Source organism: Penaeus japonicus, unplaced genomic scaffold (assembly GCF_977035675.1).
Source record: "Penaeus japonicus unplaced genomic scaffold, GWHDUDI00000001_assembly GWHDUDI00000029, whole genome shotgun sequence".
NCBI classification, from domain to species: Eukaryota; Metazoa; Arthropoda; class Malacostraca; order Decapoda; family Penaeidae; genus Penaeus; species Penaeus japonicus.
This window is the reverse complement of record NW_028234431.1, coordinates 13,561,888-13,571,887: the sequence shown is the minus strand read 5'-3', so window position 1 is coordinate 13,571,887 and position 10,000 is coordinate 13,561,888. Positions and strand designations below refer to the sequence as shown.

General features: G+C 33.9%; 1 non-coding gene across 1 annotated transcript in view; it reads right to left on the bottom strand.

Moving 5' to 3' along the window:
- Window positions 1–1,674: 1,674 nt before the first annotated feature.
- Window positions 1,675–10,000, bottom strand: part of LOC122254965 (uncharacterized) — a 28,685-nt gene continuing 20,359 nt past the window's right edge. The window contains exons 5-8 of the transcript XR_015192504.1: window positions 5,706–5,778; window positions 5,043–5,674; window positions 4,819–4,860; window positions 1,675–3,029 (exon numbers count right to left, since the gene is read on the bottom strand). This is a non-coding gene — a transcript (uncharacterized LOC122254965). The remainder of the gene's footprint in view (window positions 3,030–4,818; window positions 4,861–5,042; window positions 5,675–5,705; window positions 5,779–10,000) is intronic.

The window sequence follows — 10,000 nt, the reverse complement described above, 5'->3', positions numbered from 1 at the left end:
TGTTGACGAGTGTTGACTCGATCTGAGCTTGGTCCTTACCCAACGCAGTGCCCAGCTACGTCAGTAACCGCCAGGTGACAGTGGAAGCTCACGAGTTTGGACGGGACTCGATCTCCCGACCACGGGGATGTGAAGTCGACACGCCACCAGTCAGCGGCAGGGAGCTGACCGCTTCCCGCACCTCTGTCCGAGGGCGAGTCAAGGTGTGTTTGAAGTGAACGAGTCAGTGGGAAAGAACTCAGAGTGACCTGACGTGGCCTCTTTATAGCGGAGGCACTAAATTAGATGCCTAGTTTTCCTCGTCTTTTATAGCATCTCGACCACGTGGTCATCTCATGTCTCTACGTGGTTTCCACGTGGTCTCACAGAGAGAAAAAGAGAGAGAAAGGGGAGAAATAGAGAAGGGGATCGTTCTATAGGTATATAGGGAGCTATGGATATATGATCTTTATATTTATATTTCTCGTGTATCTCTTTTTCCTTTATTCTCTTTCGAGGGAGAGGGAGAGGGGGAGGAGAGAGAGGGAGAGGGAGAGGGAGAGAGAGGGAGAGGGGGAGAGAGAGAGAGAGAGAGAGAGAGAGAGAGAGAGAGAGAGAGAGAGAGAGAGAGAGAGAGAGAGAGAGAGATGTGAGTGTTGGTGATGGGGGATCAGTTATTGAAATGTTTAGTGTCATTCTTTCTTTCTCATTTTGTTTTTATTATTATTATTTTTCTATCTTTTTCATCCTGTTTTTTTTTTTTTTTTTTTTTTTTTTTTTTTTTTTTGGCGTCGTCTATACTTCGTTCATGACACAAACATAAAAAAGGAAAAGAAAAATCAGATACCATCAGCAGACAACAATTTTATTTGCACTGCAGTTTGTGAGTGTCTCCCAGGGTCAAAACTTTGGTTAGCACGAAGGATTAACATCAGGTGTTCCCCATACTTACAGGTCTAGATAGGGAGTAGCTCAGAGTTATGTTGTTAATAAATCAGATAGATAAATATATCTCCTGTGACAAATAGAGATAAATTCTTAGGGATTTGTCTTGTTAGAAATGATCTACGACATATTTTCTTTTGTCCTTCTATAAAAACAATATCATTTATTATCCTTCCTTTCCTTGGCTGCTTTCAAAATTTATAAACGGAAGCACAGTATTCACCACACCCGTGCTGAAGGAATGAAGAAAAGAAACTGAGCATGGAATGGAATGGCAAGGTAAAGAGGAGAGGAGAGGAAGGGAGAGGAGAGGGAGAGGGAGGAAGAGGGAGGGGGGGGAGAGGAGAGAGGGAGAGGAGAGGAGAGGGAGAGAGAGGAGAGGAGAGGAGAGGAGAGGGAGAGAGAGGAGAGGAGAGGAGAGGAGAGGGAGAGAGAGGAGAGGAGAGGAGAGGAGAGGAGAGGAGAGGAGAGGAGAGGAGAGGAGAGGAGAGAGGAGAGGAGAGGAGAGGGGAGAGGAGAGGAGAGGAGAGGAGAGGAGAGGAGAGGAGAGGAGAGGAGAGAGGAGAGGAGAGGAGAGGAGAGGAGAGGAGAGGGGAGAGGAGAGAAAGAGAGGAGAGGAGAGGAGAGGAGAGGAGAGGAGAGGAGAGAGGGAGAGAGGAGAGGAGAGGAGAGGAGAGGAGAGGAGAGGAGAGGAGAGAGGAGAGGAGAGAGGAGAGAAGAGAAGAGAAGAGAAGAGAGGAGAGGAGAGGAGAGGAGAGGAGAGGAGAGGAGAGGAGAGGAGAGGAGAGGAGAGGAGAGGAGAGGAGAGGAGAGGAGAGAGAAGAGAAGAGAAGAGAAGAGAAGAGAAGAGAGGAGAGGAAGAAAAGAAAGATGAATAAATAAAATTGATGATGGCGATTTTTGACAGCTTACAATATTGACCAATATGTATAAATAACTCATAAACATTTGTTTTATTTTATAGTTTTTAATTCAACTGAATATGAGAAAACATAGAAAACCATATTTCAAATAACCTATTTAAGCATATTTCTTTGGAAATTTGAAACATTCTTTGGATGCACAAAAAAAAGAAAGAAAGAAAAAAAATCACAATATACAGAATATCTCAGTATCTCAGGAAAATTTGAATACTCACAAGTATTTTCAGTCAAATACCCATCACTTGATTAATACAGATCTTTTCAGTCATTACACATACAGTATACACACATGCATATAAATACAAATATCAATGCTTGTACCCAAGCTATTCATACATAAATGAAAAATATTTCTAGTCAAATAATAAAATAGTTAATTATCTTAAGAGAAAAAATATTAAATCACTTTTGGATGAATAAAAAGAAGATGAAAAAAGGCAGTATGAATAAAAAGCAAAACTCACTAACTGTCAATACAGATTTAATAAAAAAAAATACTTATGCATTTTTGATTATCTATGGATATCAATACATCGGGCTAGCTTATTAAGCACATTGAATCACAACCTGCCACAGACTGCACAATGCTCCTTGAGTACTCCCTGACCTCACATATTCTAAGTGTGAAAAATGTGGGCAGTTTCTACAAAAATTAATTGCTCCATGAATTAGTAAAATACTAAAGTTAACAATGTTCTTGTGGCCTAATTGTTGTTACGATATTAATACTTACTGTAAAGAACATGAACTATATGGAGCATCTCAAATCTTATGGAAAAATAGGTATGATGGCCAAATACAGGAATATTTAAAGAAATGAGATATAAATTTCATAAAACAATGAAATTCTGACTTTACCTCACTTCACATAAAAATGCTATATATAAGCAAAACATTTCTTACTGGAAACTCCAAATTAAGGCACATTTTCAAAGTAGCGAGAGAAATCACTTTTTGAAGTCTGTATTTTTTGTGTACCATACCATATTCTTAGACTGTAGTGTCCTCTTCTGTAGGCACTCTTATATGGTTCTCATGAGCTGTACATTTTTTTAAGCTTCTTTTGTAACTACAGAACACAAATGGTAAAAATAAGAGGCCACAAGATATCCCCACAATTACAATGAGAACTTCCCATTTTACAGAGAAGCCCTTGTTTGCAGCCTTTTGCAGAAATGAAAACTGTGGAAGGAAAATTTAAATGCCATTAGTCATTGCTGGAAACTAAGGAAAGAGAAACTGTCTCTAAACCTCAAAACACTTGCCAATTTTGTTACTCACATGATGGTCTACTGATGATCTTTTTCTTCTTACCTTTACTATATAAAATCTGGAATACATGCCTATAGACATTCAGAATGTCAAGGGAATTGAAGGTTCTAACTGGTTTTGCTTCTAAATGCCAGGTGGTACAGTGGATTTTGCGTCACGTTATGGTTTTTTTATGAACAGTGCGGCTGTGTGAATGTGGACACAGAAACTTTTCTTGTTCTTATTTGTTCTTATTAGTAATGGGAGACTAAAATATATCACTGTCCAGACATATATGATTTAATGTCCAGACTTGTGAACAGTATTCAAGATGTGGCAGAATAAAATAAATAAAATCATCTCAGAACAGAAGTGCCACAGGTGTAGGTTTTATAACATCTGTGAAGCAGGCCCAATTTAGTGCAATAGATGACAAGATGTTTTGAGTGTGTTTCTCAAAAGTCAACTGAGAATATAATGTGACATCCAATAGCTTTAAACATTCAACATTTTGTATCAGTTGGTCTTCCTGAAACTGAGTCTCATATCCCATACATGAAACCAATCTTATGTGCAATAGTGGCATAAAGTAATCAAATGTGATTATTCTTCACTCACTTATTTCACTTAATGCGCCCTTGATTACTGCTCACTTACATCAAGATTTATGTTTACATCATCCTTTGATATTGAACAATTTATGAATAAAAAATGTATCTATGATTTCCTGTCTGAGAGCATCTTTCATTTGTTAGACTGTTTACTTGTATTTAATTAAATTTCTCTATATTTGGAAGTGGGCTGTGTAACTGAATTAATGAGATCAAAATGACCAAACCAAGATCCATTAATTGTAATTATTACTAGTGCAAAAAATGACATGTTGCCCATGTTTTTGCTTCACCCTTTGGCCATATTAATTAAAATACGAGGAAGAAAAGAAAAATAATATCCCAGGAGACTGCAATTTTCTTTAAACATTACATGGCCAAATTGCCCTTAAATTACTATACTGCCATATCGGTAAAATTACTTTATGATTTTTCTTTTTCATGTCACATAACTTTTCATGTAGACTCATTGGTTCCGTGCAATTTACTGATGATAATCGATATTCTGCAAGAAAAACATATGGAAGTATACATCAAGAAGCATAATTTTCTTTTTTTTATTTTTTCTGCGTTCTCATAAGCAATTGTATAAAGCAAAATTCTTAACATTATAGTTTATTCATCATCATATAACTACATTTTTGTACAAAAATTATCAAATTTAATTGTGCAGAAGAGTTGTAGCTACATGGTCACTTCACTAGGAACTTTAACTATTGAAAGTGGCGCCCCTACTTGTGTTTCGACTGTATGCGTCAAGTCACTGGTATATTTAAAATTTAATTTTTGTGATTTTAGCACGCAACAGGTGTTTAAGTATAAACTGTATTTCATTACTCCTAAATAGAATGATGATTTACCACATTAATTTCCTTATATCTACTAGGTATTACTAACTGACTTTTGTGTTCTGAATTTTGAAAATCAACCCAGATCTAACATTTGAATAGATGCCTTCTTTAATTTCCCATCTCAGTCCTATGGCCAGAAAAAGTTAAACAAATATATATTCATATGACTTCTTACCAAGCCTTTCTAAATATATTCAAGGAAAGATCATAATAGAAAAAAGGTTAAATATTTTCCATATCTAACAAACAAAAACTTACCCAACTATCCTTCTCAATTCTGCCTTGATTATTTTTCTGATACTAACCGCACTTGCATGATGATGCATAAGTATGCGACTATTAAGGTCCTCTTGCACTTGTTGAAGACTCATGCTCTGAGGGACATATGAAATTTACCAATGATAACATAGTGTAGTAGATAGTACTCAATACTATATTATCTGCATACACTTTCATCATAATCTCACTTACGTTATGTCAACAGTGTGATTAGCATAAGCTGAAATGGTAAAATGATGTATTTTACTAGTGGTTAGGCATAGTACCAGCTTAGACTGGTTATACTCACCATCTAAAATCTTATAAGTTAGAGGAAGGACTGATAAAAAGAGCAACATTATACAAATTGCAATAACAACATGAAATATTTTCAACCTCTTTTTAGTCCAGAACTTATGATGACGGTCCTTTTTTATTTTAATGACAAAGTTCAACAACTGGTCAGTAGCTCCATTGATCCTGCTTGTGTCATTAAAAGTAGGTTGCAATATCAAATTCTGGTTCATGTTGTTACTCCTTGAACTGCTGCCATCAGCTGGAGAGTCGTCATCATGCTCTCTCCTGTCAACACAGGTGGTGGTGTCACTATTCTTCCTTTGAGGGTTAAGACTGTCATCACTATCTTCCTTGCCACAACTGAGGTCATCATCCCTCCTTGTTCTACAAAGATCAGTATCACTTTCCTCTTCCATACCACTACCCTTGCCACTATCACTTTCACTGTCAGTTTCCTTCTTACAGCAACTTCTGTCAGAACTACCATGATCTCTCTCATCATCATCTTTCGAGGGTGGGTATCTATGAGTCACACTATTAGCATTGCTTCATCCTTTCTCTATGACTTCTTTATTTCCTCAGACAAATGCTTGCTTCTTTTTATCTAGCACCACCTCTCTGTTGGCTGCCTGAATCATCAGTCTTGACACAGCTATTATCATTCTGAAATTAAAAAGTAAAATTTAGTATAACAAGAAGTTGAATTCACAACACTGATTATGATGGCTTAAATTTTTCTTCAAATTTTCAAATTGAATGTACTGTCTTTAACAGTTCACTCTTGGTTTACAAAAATGTTTTAACTAAATAGGTCTGATTTTATTTTGAGTATGTTTTAGTTGTGTGTTTTGTTTTTGTTTGTGGGGTTGGTCTTTTATGTATTTTTTTGTTGGGTTGAGTTTTTGTGGACTTTTTGGAGGGAGTTGTTGTGGTATGTTGTTTGTTTGTGGGTTTGTGTCGGTGTTGTGGGGTTGAGTGTGTGTTTTTGGTGTTGTGTGTGGGGGTGGGGTGTGTGTGTGGGGTGTGGGTGTGTTTGTGGGGTGGTGTTGTGTTGTGGGGAGTGTGTGTAGTGATGTGATGTGTGAGGGTGTGTGTTGTTGTGGGTGTGTATTTGTTTTTTGTGTGGGGTTTGAGGGGTGGGTGGGTGTGTGAGTTTGGGGAATTGTGGGGGGGGGGTGGGGTGGGGTGGGGAGTTGTTTGTGTGGGGGTGGGTGTGTGTGTGTGTGTGTGTGTGTTGGTGTGGTTGGTGTGTGTGTTGTGTGTGGTTGGGTGTGTGTGGTTTCTGTGTAGTGTTGTTTTTTATGTTTATGTGTAGTTTTCTATTTAGTTTGCTTACTAATTTATGTGGTTTGTTGAGTGTGTTTTGTGTGTGTGTGTGGTGTGTGTGTGTAGTGGTGTGTGATGTGTTTGTGTGTGTGGTGGGTGTGGGTGGGGTGGGGGTGTGGGTGTGTTTTGGTTGTGTTAGGATGTGTTGGTGTGTGGGGTGGGTGTTTATGGGTGTGTATGTTATGTATATTGGATAATATATATTAATTATATATATATTATTTTATTTATTAATAATTTTTTATTGTGGGATGTGTGTGTGTCTGTGGGTGGTGTTGTGTGTGTGTTTTTGTGTGTGTGTGTTGTGTGGGTGGTGGTGGTGTGTGTGTGATGGGTGTGATGTGTGGGGTGGTGTGGGTTGTGTGGTGTGTGGTGTGGAGTGGTGGTGTGTGGTGTGTGTGTGTGTGGTGAGTGGGTGTGGGGGGGTGGGGTGGTGTGGGGTGTGTGTGGTGTGTGTTGGTGTGTGTGTGTGGGTGTTGTGGGTGTTTGGGTGTGGGGGGTGTTGTTTTTATGGTGGGGTGTGGTTTTGTGGGGGGTTGGTTGTGTGTGTGTGTGTGTGTGTGTGTGTGTGGTTGTGTGTGTTTGTGTTTGTGTTGGAGTGGGGGGAGTGTGTGGTGTGTGTGTGTTGTGGTAGTGTGTTTGTGTGTGTGTGTGTGTGTGTGTGTGTGTGTGTATGGTGTTGTTGTGTGTGTGTGTTTGTGTGTGTGTTTGTTTGTTGTTGTTGTTGTGAGTGTGTGGTGTGGTGTTGGTGTGTGGTGTGTGTGTGTGGTGTTGTTGTGTTGTGGTGGTGGGTGGTTGGTGGGTGGAGGGGGGGTGTGGGTGTGGGAGTGGTTGTGTGTGTTGTGTGTGTGGTGTGTGTTGGTTGTGTGTGTGTGTGGGTTGGTATATATATATATATTTTAATATATATATTATAGGATGTATATATATAGTTTTTTGTGGTAGTGTGTGTGTGTTGTATGTGTGTATGTGTGCGTGTGTGTGTGTGTGTGTTGTGTGTGTTGTGTGTATGTGTGTGGTTGGTGTTGTGTGTGTGTGTATGTGTGTGTGTGTGTGTGGTTTGGTGTGTATGTGGGTTTGTGGTGGAGTTGTGTGTGTGTGGTGTGTGTTTTGTGTGTTGTGTGTGTGTGTGTGGTGGTGTTGTGTGGATGTGTGTGTGAGTGTGTGGGTGTGTGTTTGTGTTTGTGGGTTGTGTTTGTTGTAGATTGTGGTTTGTGTGTGGATTATGTGTGGTTGTGTTTGTGTTGTGTGTTTTGTGTGTGTGAGTGTGTGTTTTTTTGTGTGTGTGGTGTGTTGTTTGTGTGTGTGTATGTGTGTGTGTGTGGGTTGTTGGGGAAGTGTGTGTTGTGTTTGGGTTTGTTTGTGTGTGTTGTTAGTGTTGGAGTGGGTGGTGTGTGTTGTGTTGTGTGTTTATGATGTGTGGGTATGTGGTGGATGTTTGGGTGTGGGGGAGTTGTGTTTGTGTGGTAGTGTGTGTTTGTGTGTTGTGTTGTGAGTTGTATGTGTGTATTTTGGGTGTGTGTGTTGTTTGAGTGTTATTGTGTGTGTGTGTTTTGTGTATTGTGGTTTGTGTGTGTGTGTGTTGTGTTGTGTGTTTTGTGGTGTGTGTGGTGTGTTGTTGTGTGTGTTTTTTGTGTGTGATTGTGTTGTGTTGTGTGTTATATGTGGGTTGGGGGTGTGTGTGGTGGGTTGGTATATTTTTATTATTTTGTTGTAATATATTTTTTACTATATATATAATATATATATATATATATATAGTATAAGTACATATACATTATATTATTCCATATAATTATATATTATATCTATATATATATATCTATTATATATATATATATATTTATATATATGTATATATATTCTAATAATATATGCATATTATCATATATTATAGATTTTATTATTTATATTATATATATATTATTATTGTATATGTATATGTAAATGATATGAAACTTTGTTTATGTTTATGTATGTAAATATATAAATATTATATTACATCTATATTTCTTTATATATATATATCTATAATATATATTATATATATAATTATGTAAATATCTATATAGATATTTTATATATTATATAGTTACATTACATATACATATACATTGTACATATTATAATATATATAATATAATATATATATCATATATATTATATTATATATATATATTATATATAGATCATATAAATATTGCATATATATTTATATATATATATATATAATATATTATATTTGTATATATATATCTATATATCTATATTCTCTATATATATATATTGAATAATTATATATACGCAATATATACTATATATATATATATATATTTATATCTCTTTTTATATATTATATCTACATGAGGATATAAATATATATATATATATATATATATATATATTATATTTATATATATATATTGCTTTATATTTACTATAGGTATATTAGATGTGTTATATTTATATATGTATTTTATCGATGTTATATATACATATACAGATATACATATATATATATATTATTATATATATATTTATTGATTATATATATATATATAGAATAATAAAGATATATATATTAAAGATATATATAGATTTATATTTGTATATAAATTATGTATATATTTATACATATTTAATTTTTAAAATATATATAATTAAATAAAAACATAAATATAATTAGAATTATAATATATAAATATTAATTATCTATATATAAATACTTTAATATAAAGATATAATATATTATATATATATATTTATATAGATATTTATATATATATATTATATCATTTATGTATATTTTAATATATTATATGTGTGTGTGTGTGTAGTATGTAGGGTGTGTGTGTGTGTCTCCGCTGTGTGCTGTCGCTGGTTGGTATATAATTTACTTACTTTATATATACTATATATTTTATATTTCTTATATATATATGCACGCATATCTTATATAATATATATATAATATATATTGATATCTAATTTTTCTTGGTTATTTATATGTATATTCTATGTATATAATATATGTATTATCTATGTACACTATTTATTGTATATCTAAGTATATATAAATATTCAAAATATAAATTTATATATACAAGTATATATATATAGATATATATATATATATATATTTATATATATATATATATTTATAATTATGTATATATATATATATTTATATATATATATATATATATATATAATATAATTTTTATCTATATATATATATATATATATATACACACATGTACATGTATATGTACATGTGGTGTGTATATAATACATACCATACTATATATTTATATATATATATATATATATATATATATATATATTATATATATATTAAATATTATATATATGTACAATAGTGTGTTGTTATATATATATATATATATATATATATTATATATATATTATAATATATTATCTATATATATAATATATATATAAATTTATATATATGTGTGTGTATATATATAGATTATATATATATATATATATATATATATATATATATCTATTTATATATGTGTGTGTGTGTGTGTGT